We start from the raw sequence: 20933 nt of genomic DNA, 5'->3' as shown, positions 1-20933 counted from the left end.
TTTATTTATGGATTTCTTTAGTTAATCTGTTTTGATACCTTAGTGGGTGGTGATTGTATGATAACCTAGTATTGGTTGTGCTTATTCATCTTATGAGCGTCGCGGACTGATAAGATAGCTTGTTAATTCTTAATGAAGCGAAAGTGAATTTAAGGGTTTAGAACTTGCCATGCTAGCATAGGTTTAAGTGTTATTGGTATGCACGATTCGTAGGTAATTTTAACCATCTTACTTGCCCTATGTAATCATGATAGATAAATTGCTCATTAAACCATTGTGTTGTCAAATTCTATAGACATATAGGGTCTCAATATAATTGGTGTCTATTCAGCTTCTATTTCTTTTGTGGATGTCTGGTAGTATGGTATTCGTGTTATGAAAGTTGGCGTTTATCAGTTTCGTGTTATCTTATTAGTGTCATCACCATTACATGCTAAGGTTAAGAACGAAAAGGCTATTGAATGAAGTATTTAATGAGGTTAGAATCCCATGTTTGTCATATATATTAATCCAACCATTCTTATTCTCTTAGTTATAATTGTTAGTTTAATTCTTAGTTATAAACAATCCCAATTTGTTATTCATCTTAGCATTGGATAATAGCCATATCATTGTTGTATAAGTGCATAAATTAATTAGTTAACCAAGCCAGTCTCTGTGGAAACGAACTAGAAATAATTCTATATTACTTGTGAACGCGTATACTTGCGTGTATTATTAGTGCGTGTTTAGCGACTAACAAGTTTTTGGCGCCGCTGCCGGGGACTGCAGCGTTAATTTTTTGTTTATGTGTTTGTCATCAGTGATCGTTAAAGTTCATTGACCCGGACATTGTTACTTATCTATTCCCTTGTCTTATTTCAGGTACTCTAGCGAGTTTGTATACATACGCGTTCGCGGTCTCGTAAGAGAACTCTGGATAATGCCGAGGAAGAAGTTGTAGTGATTCGAAGGGAGGTTTTTGAGGACGAAGAGAAGATAGAAGAAGAAGAGAAAGTAGAGGAACCAGTTTTAGTAGTAATGGGGGATCAAACAGAAATTCCTAAGGCGTTGATGGACTATTCTCAGCCTAAGATCAATGATATTCAGTCAAGCATCATCAGGCCAGCCATCTCAGCTAACGCTTTTGAGATCAAGTCAAGAACGACTCAGATGATACATAACTCAATTCAGTTTAGGGGTTCTCCTACTGAAGACCCCAACATGCACATCAGGGATTTCATTGAGATCTGCGACACTTTCAAGTTCAATGGTGTGATTGAAGATGCTATCAAGCTGCGACTATTCCCTTTCTCTATGAGGGATAAAGCGAAGTGCTGGTTACATTCTCTACCACCAGGATCTATCACCATATGGGAGGATCTTGCTCAAAAGTTTCTTACTAAATTCTTCCCGATGGCGAAAAATGCTGCAATCAGGAATGCTCTTACTCAGTTTGCTCAGCAAACTGGAGAATCTCTGTGTGAGGCTTGGGATCGATATAAGGAGATGCTAAGGAAGTGCCCACACCATGGCATGCCTGATTGGATGATTATAAACTGTTTCTATAATGGATTGGGTGCTACTTCTAGACCCATGCTCGATGCAGCATCAGGAGAAGCCTTGTGGGCTAAGAGCTACAATTAAGCTTATGAATTGATTGAACTGATGGCTGCTAATGAATACCAGAATCCTTCTCAGAGACTGACTCATGGAAAAGTAACAGGAATTCTGGAGTTGGATGCAACAACTGCGATAGCTGCCTAACTTAAGGCTTTGACGATGAAGGTGGACACTTTGACTAATTATGGAGTTAATCAAATCATTAGTGTCTGTGAGTTTTGTGCTGGTGCCCATGAGACTGATTAGTGCGCTATTTCTAGTGAATCAACTCAATTCGTGAGCAATTTTCAACGATCACAACAATCTGTGCCAACCACTTATCATCCCAACAACCGCAATCATCCTAATTTCAGTTGGAGCAACGCTCAGAATGCGGTTCAGTAGCCTTATCAGCAGTATCCAGCTAAGCAGTACAACCCCCTAGTTTTCAGCAACCGCAATTTGCACCAAGGAAGCAACTTCAGCTGCAACAAGCTAATGAAAAATCTGAATTAGAGGAGTTGAAGCTTATGTGCAAGAGTCAAGTTGTGTCTATCAAGACATTGGAAAATCAAATTGGACAAATTGCCAATGCCTTGCTTAATCGTCAACCTGGTACATTACCTAGTGACACTGAAGTGCCATGACAGAGATAATCTAAGGAGTAGGTGAAGGCAATCACTTTGAGGTCTGGAAAGGTTGCGAATCCCGAACAAACTCAAGTTTCGACTGAAAAAGCTGGGGCTGAAGAAGAAGTAGAGCAGCAGAAAGTAGAAGTGGAACCAAGGAAGACTACTGTTAAGCACACTCCTCCTGAGGGTAATACAGGGGAGAAACAAATCTACCCTCTACCGCCTTTTCCTAAGCGGCTGCAGAAGAAAAAGCTGGATAAGTAATTAGAGAAGTTTCTGGAGGTGTTCAAGAAACTTCATATCAACATACCTTTCGCTAAGGCTCTTGAGCAGATGCCTAGTTACGCAAAGTTTATGAAAGGTATACTCTCTCGGAAAGTGAAGCTAGATGATTTAGAGAATGTCGCTCTCACGGAGGAATGCAGTGATGTGCTGCAACAGAAGTTGCCTCCGAAGCTTAAGGATCCAGGAAGCTTCACTATTCCATGCACTATTAGAAAAGTATCTTTTGACAGATGCTTATGTGACCTGGGAACAAGCATCAATCTGATGTCTTTGTCAATCTTCAAGAAGTTAAACTTGCCAGATCCAAAACCGGCTTATATGACTTTCCAGTTGGCCAACCGTTCTATTACATATCCGCGAGAAATTGTGGAGGATGTGTAACAACCCAAATCCGGGGTCAAGATTTGGTGTCACTAAACAACCTTTACATAAAATAAAAGAATATTCAGTTAACCCCTTGAATTTGGAACGTTTATAGGTTATGGTATGAAACAAGAATCTAGCCTTCTACAATACAAGTGCAAATACCTTTATGCTAATGTCCTTGTCATATTTTTCTAGCATCTTCGTTCTCTCGCAACGGAGATTTCTCTAACTTCTGCTGTCTAACGAAAGCTATTCACTTTCATCCTTATCTGTTTCTGAAAGAAATAAGAATTTACAAAGCAAGAGTGAGCCAAAAATGCCCAGCAAGTATATAATTTGAGTTTCAAACATTAATACCAAAGGAAAAACTTCCGGACAAAATCTTAAAACAATTTTAAACAATTCTATTTATTTGAGGGAGTTGAGTGAATAAACGTTGGCTGTCACCAGCCTTCAACTATAAGTCCAAAAGTGACAAGAGATTCTCAAATTCTTCTCCAGAATCAGGGGTTTGTCCGGTTTTGGAATCATAAAACCTTTCGAAAGAGAATGCCTTTAATGGCGATCAACAACAAATTAGAGCGGACACTAGTTCACGTCTATATCCTGCTAATCAGTCAGGATACAATGCAGATCTATACCTACCTGTATAGATCCAGTCGGGTCCCCAGGCTCTACGGCCCATCTCAAGGCACCGGTCATGTCCTGGTCCTTAGGATTAAGTAAAACTCAATCTCCAAAATATCACTATCCAGCCCGTGGAGTATTTTGATATCAAATCATTTTGAATTCAAAACATCCCAATTCAGGGTTCGCAAATAACCCGAAAGAATGGGTATTTGCTCAAGAGCAATCGATAATATAGGAACAAGAATAAAATGATCATGCATATTCAGAGTAATTGCAGCGAAACATAAAACATTTAACTATTCTGAACTTAGAATAGGAACGAAGAAATAATTGCAGTATTTTAAAAGAAAAATCAGGAATACTTGTCTCAATAAGCTTTAATCGCTATTACCAGTTGACTTTGGTTCGACTTGAATGTTCGGCTTTATCGTCAAACTATTATCCCATTCTGGATACGATCCCAACACCCAGGCCCTTCGATTGGAAATTCGTTAATCTCGACATCTAATCGCTAGATCAATCCTAGTCTAACGTCAAATCTCGGGTCTTCCGACTAGGACCTACAGGGTTGAAATACCCTAATTCAGATAATCGCTTAATCTCAACTTAATACCACTATCACTTCTACCCATGCGATTTCATAACCCAACTTATATTTATATGTACTATTAAAATACACATATCAATTAGGGTTCACATCTTCAAAGCTTGGTTCGGTATTTATTTTCGTAAAATACGTATACTCGTGGTTTTCAAAAAAAATAGTTAATCGATTATTTATAAATTATTTTGTCTCTACCGTAATTATGTTCGTATAATATAACTATATATAGTTATTCGACGTCTCCGATAATTATAGGTTACATTCCCATATTTTCTGAATTAATTTCCCGAAAATCGGGAAGCGTCTCCTTTGTTTATCGGCCTACCCGTCGAAACAATTCGACGTCAATCACAATCAACAATCACATCCAATCCAAATTGCACAAACACCAGTACAACTTTGATTATTTATTATTATCCGTACTTTTATGTTTTCGTTTGTATTTTTCGTTTCGTAATTAATTTTAACCGAAATAATTTTATTTATTTAATAAATGTAGGACTCGGATAAAAATCATCATAGCCCACCGTCGGCTCACCTAGGCTCCTCGCCGACGGCGGTAAAATTCGCGGGTGCCCGAAAATTTTTGGGTTTCCAACGCGTATTCTACCGATTAAATTCATATTTATTCCCGCAGGATAAATTTTATTTCACGAAACTTCAAATCAGTTTATTCACTACATCAAGTAAAATAATTAAATCAGTAAAATTTCTAAACACCACCGCGTGTAACACACGCGCACAAACATCACTAATCGAACCAGAGCACAATAGGCCGGAAATAATCAACACAAGGAAAAAACCACAGCTCTCGGCTGCTATACACACATACATATACGCACACGCGTATGTATATATGCAGAACAATCAAGGCCACGGCAGCACACGCGCCGGTCACTTGGCCAGAAAGAAATCAGGAGGCACAAAGAGCAAAAAGGAAACGCAGCAACACATATACACGCGAGCGTATACATATATATACATAAATAAACAGAAGCCAATCGGAGTTTACCAAGAAGCTAGTCGGAAATCCAGTACAGGCGGCGAGCACCACAGAAAGAGAAGAAAATAAGGAAAACGGGAGGAGATGATTGAGAGATGGGGAGGAAAATCGAAAAGAGAGGGATGAGTGAGAGACCGACGGGAGCCGAAAGAGGTGAGAGATACAACAAGGAGGGGTGGGGGAAATTGGGGGTAGATTTAGGTTTATATATATATATATTGTTATTTTTTTTTCTGTAACTGCTGCGTATCGATCAGTTTCGCGTTTTAACAAGTGACTCGCGAGTGACATTAATTCGAAAAATACTAAATTTATTTTAAAACTTCCCAAAATAATAATAATAATAATAATACAATAAATCTAATTAATACTAATAAAATAAAGTTTCCATAATTTTCAAACCATTTTCGGAGCGCTTATCAAACCCGCATTTTACAATTTAACGATAAAAATACGGTTAAATAAAAGCTAAAAAATTTTCGAAACACTTTTAAAATTCTCAAAATATTCCAAACTTAATAAAATAAAATTTTCGTGATTTTTGAAGTATTCTGGAATTAAATACTGATTTTACAATTAAATGAAATCGGAAAATCATTTAAAGTTAAATAATCAATAAAATATTGATTTCTAAATTTTATAAACTCCTAAAAATATTAAATAAAATTATAAAATAACAAAAATAATTTTTAGGAGCAATTTTAGCATTTATGAGAATCACTATTTAATTAAAATCAATTTAAAATAAATTAAATTCATACAACTCAATAATTAATTACAAAATTAATCCTCGCTTTGAACAAATTACACACAATTAATAATAAATGTAACACCCCCAAATCCGGGGTCGGGGATCCAGGTTGTCACGAGTTCCATTTCCCTTATCAATACTTAATCTTAACAGTCAACCAACTACTGCGTACTGTGACCCCACAATATATACACACACACCACAAGTTATAGTCTCAGAGATGAATACCAAAAATAACACAAGTCATTTTATTCCACAATTATAAACCATTTCACCATGAAAAGGGTTTCTAAATATTTTACATTTCCTTGCCATTATTACAATTCATAAATATACATAAATCCGGTACAACAAAAGTTGAAAGCCTAGCCTATTGGTAGTTCTTACCTCAGCTACAACGACATCAACGCCTACAGGAAACTGCGGAACGTTTCCTATCCGCTCACGAATTGGGAGCTTGGTCCTGTTCATCTTGTCTATCTGTTGTTGTGTGATGAAAGAAGAAGGCAAGGGTGAGCAACAAGCCCACCGAAATGATATGTATAATAATTAACAATATATGAGCATTCTCATAGTACTCATGAAAGTCTTGGTCAAAAGAAATGAACCAAGTTTGATATCTTAATGCGATGAAATCGCAAAATATTCAGTATATATACATATATACTTTTCAAAATCTTGGAAGTCCTCTTCCATGCATAATACACACAGAGTTCCAGCGTATAATTGTATAAAAATATCGTTGCAAGGTGATCTCATATATCTAACATTGTCTCAACGTTTTTCTGAAAATCTTTGTCATGCATCAGATAATCATTAACCAGATATAAGTTGAAAAGATGAAGTTACAAGATACCCTAATATACTTATATCTTTTCCAAATACTACTTGAACTACCACCGTTCAAGTTATAATTAGTTTCAAAAGTTCATCACATGGATGAGACTACGAGACAGGATTTGAATAGATTCAATCTTTGAATATCATTATAAATAATGAAGTTACGAGATACTTCATTAAGTCCCGATATATATATACACCTATATATATACATTTCATACACTCCTTGAAAACCTCTGTTATGAAAATTATAAACAGAGTTGCAATATCCAATGAATTTGGAAAGGAGAAAACCTTGGCATAAACCTGATATCTTGCTGATCAGGCAAAGATATCAATAAGTAACCTTTTCTACTGTAGATGGATGAATTCCTCGCCGGTCATCACCCTGGCCGCATTAGGACCTCGCGCTAGACCGTTACCCGACCACTCACGCGTGGATGGACTGTTAACCAGCCTCTTACACCTTCATAGACCGTACCCCGGCCTGTTGCTTATGCCGACTCAATTAGATGGACTTACTTCCCGAACGTTGGGCAAGTAATCAAATTATTTTCTCAAAACAGCAACCTCGTTGCGAATATAAAATACACCACAGAGCCGGATCCCTAAGATTTTGAGCGAGTATTTAAATCCCCTTTGAAAGGAAGATCTCAAATATAAAATTGAGTTTTGGGATCCGCTCTAACTTTTAAAATTCAATTTGAAGACTCGAAAACATTTTTAAGAATGTTTGGAGTAATGCTGATTTAATGAAATAAATCAGTCCCGATATATTAGAAAATATCTGAATATTATTATTTAAAAATATTCCCAAAAGGATAATCCTTATAAAAATAATTGAAGTAGAAGTTTTAAAACTTATACTTGAAATGAATAATAAATAACCAAAGATATACTTATACGAAAGTACGATCTTTATTTGAATAATCGAAAATAAGTTTGATTATCGAAACATTATTCTTTAATAAAATAAAGAATATTATTTAATAAATAAGCGGAGTCATAAGTCCTCAAATGAATATTCAAAATAATATTCATTAAATAAAATAAACGGAGTCTTAAGTCCTCGAATGAATATTCAAAATAATATTCATTAAATAAAATAAACGGAGACATAAGTCCTCGAATGAATATTCAATTAATATTCATTAAATAAAATAAAGTTATCAAATAAAACTTATTCGATTAATAGTTTTGAAAACTATATCAATATATATATAAATAAATATATATATATATAATATACTCGGGAACTTCGACTCCCGGTTTTAGAAAATGTTCACCTTTGGGTCCCCTATACTAAGGGTATACGCAACTATTGCTTATCTCTAGCATAGGTATTATGCAACTTATAAGCAATTGAATCAACAGATATATATCAAGATTACGAAACAGACATGCATATATACCATATCACATGCTCCAATATATCGCAAGATTTGCTAATTAACCATCATGCATCTATCACAAGATAATGCATATACATATGTATACATCACAACAACAGTATAACGGGTAGAAAACTTGCCTGAGTGTTTCGGGGTAGACTTAAGCTTAGAGTGGGTCCGATAACCTATGAACAACAACATAAGTCGGAATTAAACCCCGGTCGCTTAAGAAACTAGACTTTAACCAATTGAACCCTAACGTTCACTTATGGTAACTTATACGCTTAACGAATCACATAAGTCATTCGATACCCTCGGCTCCACCATTTTTAATAAATTAACCATTAAGAGTGTTAAGGCGATTCTTTCGCGAGCACCTTACCAACTGCCTAATCCACTTTACATAAATGTTTCATACTCCAATTAGTCATTTAAGGGCCTTAACCAAGGTTTCAAAGTAAGGCGAGGGGTAATGGTTCGGTCGCGAAACGCTGTTACTTAAAACGGCCGTTTCTCCTAAACCGTACATCGGATTCAAACAAACCACATATCAAAACGAACTCGTAACATGAACTCTCTAATCATGGCAATGGTCAAAACCTAAATGTGAGTTCACGGGTCCTAATGTTAAGAACAAAAATAGTCTAGGGTAATCGGACATTACGACGGCTATGTTTACGCGATTACCAATTTCGTACAACTCCAATTCAATTCACAAACAACCCACAATCATCACCATTTCAACAACAATCTAACATCCATCAACATCAAACTAAACCCATTCATCTAAGCACTATTATCATCCAAAAAAACCAAACTTAAAACTAACGGTTCAAGAGTTTATACCTTCTTTGGAGAGTGGGTAGTCACTAACAAGCCTCTAGGAACCTTGATCTATGCTTAATCAACCTTAAGCTTTCATGAAAATCAAGAAAATCAAAGTAAGTTACTATTCAATACTATTCATCATCATCTTTGATGAGTGGATTAGCTAAGCAAACCATGGAATCTTGATCTTAAACTCATGGTATAACTAAGTTATGAAATATAGGATCCAAGGAAACAAACCTTGTAATTTTCCATGGCCTAGAACTTGAGTTTTGAAAATATATTTCTTCATTTCTTGAAAAGGCCGAATGGAAGAAGAAAGAAATGGGGGAGAGCTTTTGCTTGCTTGTCTTTGCTTGATATTTGTGCAAAGAATGCATGGTTGTGGTTAATTATTGGCTAAATATCTTGTTTTCACTTGCTTATGTCATTGCTTGCATCACTACTTTGCCACATGTCTCATTCTTGTGGTGTGATGATGTCACCTTGCTTCTAACCACATGTTTTAGCTTATCTTAGAAGCTTCCTTCTCATGTTACTTGCATGTGCTTGCCCCTTGGACATTTATTTGTTTTACGGTTTGCTTAACTCTCGTTCTCGTTGATCGTTTGAGGGATCATGTCCGGGATCTTTTTACTTGGGCTTTCCTAACCCTCTCTTAATATTTTATAGTCCTTTAATGATCCTTGCTTATAATCCTTGAATTTAAATGCTTTTAATCATGTTACCTTGTACTCAATTATTTCGGTATCTGGTGGATTTTCGGGAAAAATCAAAGTGTTCGAATTTGGATTCTGACGATCTTTACATACACTTATATATCATATAGAGTACTAATAAGATCTCAGAATAACAATAAAACAACCCCTACATAGTGTGACATGAAAAGTTTTTCTTATTCAGCATAATCAGCAAAATCACTATTCATAAGGGTTTCAAAAAATTCCAAAAATTGGGGTTATTACAGTCTCCCCTCCTTAAAAGGATTCCGTCCCGGAATCAGATAGAAAATGAATAGGGATACTTTCTTAGTATTGCACTTTCCAACTCTCAAGTAAATTTTCCCACATTGTGGTTCTTCCATCAAACTCTGAATAGTTTGATAACCCTTCTCCTAAGCACTTGTTCCCTTTTCAATCTATAACCCTTCCTGGTTGCTCCATATAGGTTACGTCTGGTTGCATGTCTATGCGCTCATATGCCCCTATTTATCTGGCATCCGAATTACACTTCCTTAACATTGATACATGAAACACGTTATGACTTGCTACATGTTTGGGGGTAGGGCTAGCTCATATGCTAACTTCCCAATACGTCTTAATATATCCAAGGGTCCAACAATTTGTGGACTTAGCTTTCCTTTCTTTCCGAACCTCATCAATCCTTTCCAAGGGATACCTATAACATTACTAGGTCCCCTATTTCATACTCTTTGTCCTTTCGAGTCAAATCAGCATACCTCTTATGTCCATCTTGGGTTACTACCAGCCGTCCTCTAATTAGATCTATTATATCCCTGGTCCTTTGGACTACTGCGGGTCCGAGCATCTTGCGCTCTACAACTTCCTCCTAACATAAGGGAGATCGACATTGTCTTCCCTCAAGGATCTCATAAGGCGACATCTCGATAATGACATATGATCTATTGTCGTGAGAAAACTCAATCCGCGTTAAGTGATCATTCCAAATTCTTTCAAGTCTATTGCACAGACTCTCATTATAGCTTTTAGCATTAGAGCTTTTGCTTCTCAATACCCATTCTTTTCCAGTTCTTAATCGCTACTACCTTTCGTTCCTAATATTATACTGGTTATACTTTTGCTCGTTAGCGTTCTATAACCTTTTAATAACCACGTCAACCTTAGTATCACGAATGTGTTTCCATTCCGAATACCACCATAACTTTACTACTCCTTTTTCAGCTGTTTCTATTTTCCAAAATTTGATCAATCATATAGAAATAAAGGAATTTATTGAGAGATCACTATGATCATGAACACTTGTTCTATTACATAGTTAGTACAGAAGGTGGCCAGCCTTTAGTACTTGACAAGCAATTAAACAACATGTGGTATCCTACTAGGCTTCTATCACACAGATAGATAGTCATTCGGCAATACCTCCCCTTCTGGAAGGGTTGTTCTTCTCAGCTTACATGAAATGAAAAGAAGAGAAAAGAACGAACTGAAGAGAATTGTATATACGTAAAAAAATTTATTGCCATAAAATATCTAGCTTGGAATCTACCTCTGAACTATAGAGGTTTGTCATAGGAGAATAAAACATATATGTATTTATATCAACATCAAGTATTATAGCATCGTATTTCACATGCCTAAATATTTTCGCTATTCCGTCCATCATTCTATGGACCCATGCTCTTCCTCGAGCTTATACATAATCACCTTTGAAACTCCCTCGATATCGAAAATCGAATCTGGGATCTCATTCTAGACATCATCGTTACTAGAATTCTATGCTTGCACTGCAACCTTCCTCGTATAGTAATACGACTCTCTATTGATAAGAAGGAATAAATATTCAATAGGTAAATAATCGACCTGGTTTTTCTATCAAAGATAACTTATACGTCAACACGAGCCGATTAGTGGTACTCAATCTTAACATCCATTCCAATACAACTCTCACGGTTGTAATCAGCTCATTACTCGCGGAAATCATTACTGCATTACTATGGTCCACCACTGACCTACTATCGTCATTCACTTTCCATGAAATCTTAATATCTAACCATACGGAGTCCATACATGTCGTAGAGAATTCTTCTAAGGAGTTAACATAATCACCATTCATAATTCATGAAGAACACTCCAAATTCTAACATACTTTCATGACATGAAGCAGATAAAATTACAGAAGAGTTTCAATCAAAGTAATGATAGCAGGTTAATACCATTCTTAATCATATGCCTTAAATAGAAGACTTAACTCAAAGGTTCGTCTAGTCCTTTTTGAAACATGGTCCTGGCTTATCTCAAGATAGTACCTTGTGCGATAGATAGCCCGCTCATGGCGATTACACGAGTTAAACCTTTACCAACTACTATTACGGTTGGGTATTGCACAGTCATCAGAAGGAATGTCAATCTTCCAAACCATAATACAACCTTCACAGCTTTAACCATCATCACTGTATTCCTTTGGCACAAGCGTCTATAATTATCCTCTTACCTTTAAGGTGTCGGCCACCTCTTTGGCCTTTCCTGATAGTAAAATTTCCTTACAGTCAATGTCATTTTAACCACCTCCAAATAAATTTTCTACCTCATTTCAATCACTCCTTATGTGAAGATGCTTTCCTTAAAATCTGATGAGTAAAAAAAAATATCACCATTTTTCCATAAGTTATTGCCTCAGTCTTTAGAGGTTAATCACTGTCACGTCTGACTCTCAATCATACTTAGAACATCTTTTATCTTAGGTCCTAATTGCCCTGAACAATTTCGACCTTTACTGGTTCGATCCATACTTTCTCGTGGTTTAACACGTGCCCCACTTTGCATCATTATAATTACGTCATATTTCCTTTATCAACATTTCTATTCTTGAGAATTTTGAATATTACCTTTCTCCTTGTAAAACCTCTAAGGTTATCCTTGAATCGTTCCTCCTGTATTCCCTAGATACAGGGCATATCAAGATACCATTTATTAATACCATAATCATTGTCTATATACTTCTGAAAAATTTCTCCACTGATTCTTAAAGGTTGTTATTACCTTAATCCTTTCCAATTCATACTGTCAAACTCATACTATCCCTATTAAGGGTGAAATGCCAACCTTTATGCATTCCCCTAGGATTCATTTTAAGTTACCGATGTTCTATCCTTAATTCCATCTTTTGGAAAAAGTACATGCATCCTTCCATGGATAAATCAAGTCATATATCCCTGATGAGGGTGTCTTATTCAATCATTCCCACCTCGATAGTATATGCCTAATTTTACAATAACATCTGTATTCAAAATGAGGTCAATCTCCCAAAGACATTTTCATCTTGAGTCTCTCCTTTATACTAAGGGCATTAGCCACCATTTTGGCTTTCGCTGGATGATAACGAATCTTATAATCATAATCCTTGATTAGCTCTAACCACCTCCTCTGGCGCATGTTGAGCTCTTTCTGCATGAAAATGCACTAGAGCACTTATGGCTTGTGTAAATCTCGCACTTCTCTCCATACAAGTAGTGCCTCCAATCTTTAGAGCAAAACTATTGCCACGAGCCCAAGCTCATGGGTGGGGATATCGAATTTTATATTCCCTTAATTGTCTTGACGCGTACGCGATTACCTTGTTGTGCTGTATAAGAAGCACCCTAATTCCTTATGTGAAGCGTCACTACAAATCACAAAATCTCATTTTCCATCTGGCAACGCCAACATAGGGGCCGTCACCCACCTTTGCTTCAGTTCTTAAGAGATGTTCTCGCATTTCTCTATCCATTCAAACTTCTCAGTCTTACGAGTAAGCCGCGTTAAAGGGGATACTATCTTTACAAACTTGAACGAACCTCCGGTAGTGACCGACCAATCCTACCTCTGGTAGTCGCCCTAACAATGGTCATCAATTCCTCCGTGGTCCTTTATTCATTCTTGTCAGGATCCTTCACGACATCCTTATCAGCAATAATCCCTTCTAGGACAACATCCTTAACCGCTACATCCTCAATATGAACATCATCCGGTCCCGCGTTAGGACGCTCTATCGGATCCATAATCTGATTTCCAATAAGTAATAAAACATCATCGCGTTGTTGCTCCTCAACCTCAGGGTTCGGAGTCCCGCTACCATATACGATAACGAACTACACTTCTATCACGATATTTATAAGGGTTCCCATAAGGGTTTTAACTGTCAGTACTACGTTAGGTAGCCCGACTATGAACTTGGCAAGAGTTCTTATTATCTTAGTGAACTTATTATTTTAACGTCATATCATCTCTGAGGTTTATAACGCCTAGCTCTGATACCACTTCTGTAACACCCCCAAATCCGGGGTCGGGGATCCAGGTTGTCACGAGTTCCATTTCCCTTATCAATACTTAATCTTAACAGTCAACCAACTACCGCGTACTGTGACCCCACAATATATACACACACACCACAAGTTATAGTCTCAGAGATGAATACCAAAAATAACACAAGTCATTTTATTCCACAATTATAAACCATTTCACCATGAAAAGGGTTTCTAAATATTTTACATTTCTTTGCCATTATTACAATTCATAAATATACATAAGTCCGGTACAACAAAAGTTGAAAGCCTAGCCTATTGGTAGTTCTTACCTCAGCTACAACGACATCAACGCCTACAGGAAACTGCGGAACGTTTCCTATCCGCTCACGAATTGGGAGCTTGGTCCTGTTCATCTTGTCTATCTGTTGTTGTATGATGAAAGAAGAAAGCAAGGGTGAGCAACAAGCCCACCGAAATGATATGTATAATAATTAACAATATATGAGCATTCTCATAGTACTCATGAAAGTCTTGGTCAAAAGAAATGAACCAAGTTTGATATCTTAATGCGATGAAGTCGCAAAAATATTCAGTATATATACATATATACTTTTCAAAATCTTGGAAGTCCTCTTCCATGCATAATACACACAGAGTTCCAGTGTATAACTGTATAAAAATATCGTTGCAAGGTGATCTCATATATCTAACCTTGTCTCAACGTTTTTCTGAAAATCTTTGTCATGCATCAGATAATCATTAACCAGATATAAGTTGAAAAGATGAAGTTACAAGATACCCCAATATACTTATATCTTTTCCAAATACTACTTGAACTACCACCGTTCAAGTTATAATTAGTTTCAAAAGTTCATCACATGGATGAGACTACGAGACAATCTTTGAATAGATTCAATCTTTGAATATCATTATAAATAATGAAGTTACGAGATACTTCATTAAGTCCCGATATATATATACACCTATATATATGCATTTCATACACTCCTTGAAAACCTCTGTTATGAAAATTATAAACAGAGTTGCAATATCCAATGAATTTGGAAAGGAGAAAACCTTGGCATAAACCTGATATCTTGCTGATCAGGCAAATATATCAATAAGTAACCTTTTCTACCGTAGATGGATGAATTCCTCGAAACATTATTCTTTAATAAATAACTAAAGATATACTTATACGAAAGTACGATCTTTATTTGAATAATCGAAAATAAGTTTGATTATCGAAACATTATTCTTTAATAAAATAAAGAATATTATTTAATAAATAAGCGGAGTCATAAGTCCTCAAATGAATATTCAAAATAATATTCATTAAATAAATTAAACGGAGTCTTAAGTCCTCGAATGAATATTCAAAATAATATTCATTAAATAAAATAAACGGAGACATAAGTCCTCGAATGAATATTCAACTAATATTCATTAAATAAAATAAAGTTATCGAATAAAAATTATTCGATTAATAGTTTTGAAAACTATATCAATATATATAAATATATATATATATAATATACTCGGGAACATCGACTCCCGGTTTTAGAAAATGTTCACCTTTCGGTCCCCTATACTAAGGGTATACGCAACTACTGCTTATCTCTAGTATAGGTATTATGCAACTTATAAGCAATTGAATCAATAGATATATATCAAGATTACAAAACAGACATGCATATATACCATATCACATGCTCCAATATATCGCAAGATTTGCTAATTAACCATCATGCATCTATCACAAGATAATGCATATACATATGTATACATCACAACAACAGTATAACGGGTAGAAAACTTGTATGAGTGTTCCGGGGTAGACTTAAGCTTAGAGTGGGTCCGATAACCTATGAACAACAACATAAGTCGGAATTAAACCCCGGTCGCTTAAGAAACTAGACTTTAACCAATTGAACCCTAACGTTCACTTATGGTAACTTATACGCTTAACGAATCACATAAGTCATTCGAGTACCCTCGGCTCCACCATTTTTAATAAATTAACCATTAAGAGTGTTAAGGCGATTCTTTCGCGAGCACCTTACCAACTGCCTAATACACTTTACATAAATGTTTCATACTCCAATTAGTCATTTAAGGGCCTTAACCAAGGTTTCAAAGTAAGGCGAGGGGTAATGGTTCGGTCGCGAAACGCCGTTACTTAAAACAGTCGTTTCTCCTAAACCGTACATCGGATTCAAACAAACCACATATCAAAACGAAGCTCGTAACATGAACTATCTAATCATTGCAATGGTCAAAACCTAACAGTGAGTCACGGGTCCTAATGTTAAGAACAAAAACAGTCTAGGGTAATCGGACATTACGACGGCTATGTTTACGCGATTACCAATTTCGTACAACTCCAATTCAATTCACAAACAACCCACAATCATCACCATTTCAACAACAATCCAACATCCATCAACATCAAACTAAACCCATTCATCTAAGCACTATTATCATTCAAACAAACCAAACTTAAAACTAAGGGTTCAAGAGTTTATACCTTCCTTGGAGAGTGGGTAGTCACTAACAAGCCTCTAGGAACCTTGATCTATGCTTAATCAACCTTAAGCTTTCATGAAAATCAAGAAAATAAAAGTAAGTTACTATTCACTACTATTCATCATCATCTTTGATGAGTGGATTAGCTAAGCAAACCATGGAATCTTGATCTTAAACTCATGGTATAACTAAGTTATGAAATATAGGATCCAAGGAAACAAACCTTGTACTTTTCCATGGCCTAGAACTTGAGTTTTGAAAATCTATTTCTTCATTTCTTGAAAAGGCCTAATGGAAGAAGAAAGAAATGGGGGAGAGCTTTTGCTTGCTTGTCTTGGCTTGATATTTGTGCAAAGAATGCATGGTTGTGGTTAATTATTGGCTAAATATCTTGTTTTCACTTGCTTATGTCATTGCTTGCATCACTACTTTGCCACATGTCTCATTCTTGTGGTGTGAAGATGTCACCTTGCTTCTAACCACATGTTTTAGCTTATCTTAGAAGCTTCCTTCTCATGTTACTTGCATGTGCTTGCCCCTTGGACGTTTATTTGTTTTACGGTTTGCTTAACTCTCGTTCTCGTTGATCGTTTGAGGGATCATATCCGGGATCTTATTACTTGGGCTTCCCTAACCCTCTCTTAATATTTTATAGTCCTTTAATGATCCTTTCTTATAATCATTGAATTTAAATGTTTTTTATCATGTTACCTTGTACTCAATTATTTCGGTATCTGGTGGATTTTCGGGAAAAAACAAAGTGTTCGAATTTGGATTCTGACGATCTTTACATACACTTATATATCATATAGAGTACTAATAAGATCTCAGAATAACAATAAAAGAACCCCTACATAGTGTGGCATGAAAAGTTTTTCTTATTCAGCATAATCAGCAAAATCACTATTCATAAGGGTTTCAAAAAATTCCAAAAATTGGGGTTATTACAATAAACCAACACACAGCTGACAAAACTATCCCATATTTTTTTTATTTGATAATTCAATAATTGTATTTACATATTGGATCAGACGATCGGACCAGATGGAATGGTACTGGATATCTGGCTTCTAGCAAGCGCATGAGCATCATATCAGTGAGTTTTCAAAATGGAAGGACAACGAAGTCATGAGATGCTAGACTGAGATAAGTGTGTTATTGTGGGTGTGACTAACTGCTAAAAATCCAAAGGAAAGTATCCCTATCATCACTTACTGTTCAAGTGATATTTCTTTTAAATCCTATTATGCAAGTATTGCTTTCCCTATTCTCAGTTTTGAATTGATAAATGATTTACATATCGCTGAAATAAATGATTCCGTTTATGCAAGTACTTATATGTTATTCTATGTTTAGAATAGTCAAGTGTTTTACTTATCCAACTATCGGATTTATTAAATGTTTTGAATTTTGAGAAAGATAACATTGATTTGGGTTTTCTGCCCAAGTAAATGGGTGAATAAAATTTATAAGGGTATCGAGTATTATGACCCCTCTCAATAAAACGTTTTAAGATTGGATGATCACAAATTGCGTAAGAGGCCGAGGCGGCGGTCCAGCGGAGATTTAGGTGTTATACAGGATATAATACCTTTAGGCCGATATGTGCCTTGGGTGCCCCATTTGTTTAGTTGGATATGCTTCGGCATACCGGTGTTGCTTTGCGGCTGATCACCGGCGGCAACACACCGTCATTCGAGAATTCCAATCTAAATTATTATATTGCCTTTGATAATCATAGAATAAATGATTTATCAAGTGGTTTGGTTTTGAATAAAAGGTGAAATGCAGTTTTGATTCAGTTTCTGCTTGATGTGGATATTTAGTTTGTTATTAAATATCAAAGGTGGTATTAGTATAGATAATTGATGTTGACTTCAGTATGGGATGTTGTGAGCATCAAAGTTCGTATTGATATCTAATTTGATGTGACAAAAAAATAAGTATTAATATCAGGAGTTCGGTTTTAAATAAAGTTTATGATTCAATCCATAATCATTGTTTCATATTATTGTTGTTTACGATATTTCCGTAAATACTGTTTTACGAGTTTTATTCTCGTCAAGATTCAAAGTATTGCTGAAGCACTTCGCACGAAAATATCAAAACGAGTTTTGAATACAGTGAGAAACAATTGTCCGATTCTTTAATAAATCTTCTGTTTCAGCAATTATGATTTTTAAATGTTCTGCTCTAATGCAGATGTCGGTTTTATATCAAAACGACCATATATATATATATACTATAATGAACTTGCTGAGCATTTCTTTCGCTCATACTTGCCTGTTTTCAAATTTAACCTCCAGTGAGGGTTAGCTTGCGCTGTTTAGCCGCGTAATTCGAGGAAGCAAAGAAGAAGCATTTTGAAGGTGGTTGGTCTAGGGTTTGCGAACTAGTGTAAGTTCTTTTGTGTAAAGTTGTTTATATTATATTATATTATAATTGTGTTATTTTATAGTTGGGCCTAGTATACTTCTTTTTGAAGTTATACTAGCGGGTTAAGTTTTGAGATTGAGAATTGTTGAAAAGAGTTCTAAAAAGAAAGTGAAAAATCTATTGGTGGAATTTGGAATTCTTGTTTCTAGAACTATAACCTTAAAAGATCTTGGAGAAGTTTGGGGTCATAGATGTTAAATATCTTCTACTGAAATTTTGTTTATTAATTTAACAGTTTAATTTGGATTGAGGTTTCATAGTGACGACCAAATCCCTTGACCCCGGATTTGGGGGCGTTACATGGAATATAATCCTGTCTCCTAAAATATATCAATCAGATATTTTCTACAAGTCTTCCAGTCTTCTAACTCTTTCCATGTATATCTTCTTTTCTTTTAGTCTCGATCTTCTACTGTAAATCAGCTTCCTTCCATAACTGTAAGTCTTCCCGCACTTAAGTTCTGATATGACCTTAAATTCTGATATTAAGTTCTGACTTCCAATAAGTCCTGATTTCAGTAAGTCCTGATATATCCTGTTGTTAAGTTCTGAAAACTAAACACAAATCATATTAGACATGACATCTCAAATATATCTAACACTTAGCCGCTAAGTAACTATCAAAGACGATACGATTTTAATACCAGATTTGGATAATTATCAAAACAGAGCTTCCTATAAAACACTTTATACGAAAATAAGGTAATAATATCTCGCCTTTTGAGAATACGGATTTTTATCGATCCATAAAATGATTAGAATATTGAAAATTCATGCCGGGACTCGTACAGGTCAAACCTTACCTCGAATCGAAAAAGTCATAACATAAAAAGTGTTCAGAATTATGAGATTAGGTTAGGAAGGAGTTTTTCGGAAGAGTTTCGGGTTGTAAAAATGCAAAAACGGTTGAAGTGGGACAATTTCTGATTCTAAAAAGTAATTTTATAATTACGTATAAATAATCATTATTAATTCAATAAATCCTTATAAAATCACATAACACTCCAAAAATTTCCAGAAAAATACCAAAATTATCTATAATTTATTATGGATAATTAAAAATTAAAATATCCTAATTTTATCAGACATAACACCTAAATATTAATATCAATCATCAAATAATTCTCCAAAATTCACATAATAACCACATAATTATTATTTATTAATAAAAATAATTACACGATATTTCCCGGATGTTACATACTTATTCCATGGTTAACATGCTATATATGCTTTTGAATGACAAGTACTTTAATTTTAGTAACTCTGTCATGATAGAATTAGATTATAAGTTAGGAGATATTAAGAAGAGGTCCAATAATATATACTATGCTAGGTTTCTTATGATGCTAGAAAACCATGTTTCTAAGGACCTCTTGATTGAGAACCCAATAAATAAGCTTAATTGTTGGGTCCAAGAAAATAGGGTACTTCCTGATTTGAACAGGAACAATCTTCACAGTGAAGTGCATCTCAACTATCTGTAACAACCCCAAATTCGGGGTCGGGGATTCGGGTTGTCACGAGTTCCATATCCCTTAACAATACTTAATCTTAACAATCAACCAATTACTGCGTACTGTTACCCCACAATATACACACACACACCGCAAGTTATAGTCTCAGAGATGAATACCCAAAAAAATAACATAAGTCATTTTATTCCACATAATAAGCCATTACACCTCAAGAAGGTTCTGAATAAATTTACATTTCTTTGCCATTATTACAATTCATATTATACATAAGTCTGGTTTATGAATAGTTGAAAACCTAGCCTATTGGTAGCTCCTACCTCAGCTACGGCGGCATCAACGCTTCCAGAAAACTGCGAAACATTTTCTAACCGCTTGCGAATTGGAAGCTTGGTCCTGTTCATCATGTCTATCTGATGTTGTGTGATGAAAGAAGAAAGCAAGGGTGAGCAACAAGCCCACCAAAATAATATGTATAATGATTTACAATATATGAGCATTTTCATAGTACTCATAAAAGTCTTGGTCAAGAAGAAATGAACCAAGTTTGATATCTTACCGCGACCAAGTCGCAAAATATTCAGTATATATGTATATATAC

At 35.4% G+C, this 20933-nt stretch overlaps 1 non-coding gene across 1 annotated transcript; it reads right to left on the bottom strand.

Annotated features, from left to right (window-relative positions):
- Positions 1 to 1410: 1410 nt before the first annotated feature.
- On the bottom strand, positions 1411 to 1517 carry LOC141669977 (small nucleolar RNA R71). Its single transcript, XR_012554230.1, has one exon. It is a non-coding gene; the product is annotated as a small nucleolar RNA R71 (small nucleolar RNA).
- Between the last annotated feature and the right edge of the window lie 19416 nt (positions 1518 to 20933).

Source organism: Apium graveolens, chromosome 6 (genome assembly GCF_009905375.1).
Source record: "Apium graveolens cultivar Ventura chromosome 6, ASM990537v1, whole genome shotgun sequence".
Taxonomy (NCBI): Eukaryota; Viridiplantae; Streptophyta; class Magnoliopsida; order Apiales; family Apiaceae; genus Apium; species Apium graveolens.
The sequence above is the reverse complement of the archived record's forward strand: the minus strand, read 5'-3'. Positions and strand labels throughout refer to the sequence as shown.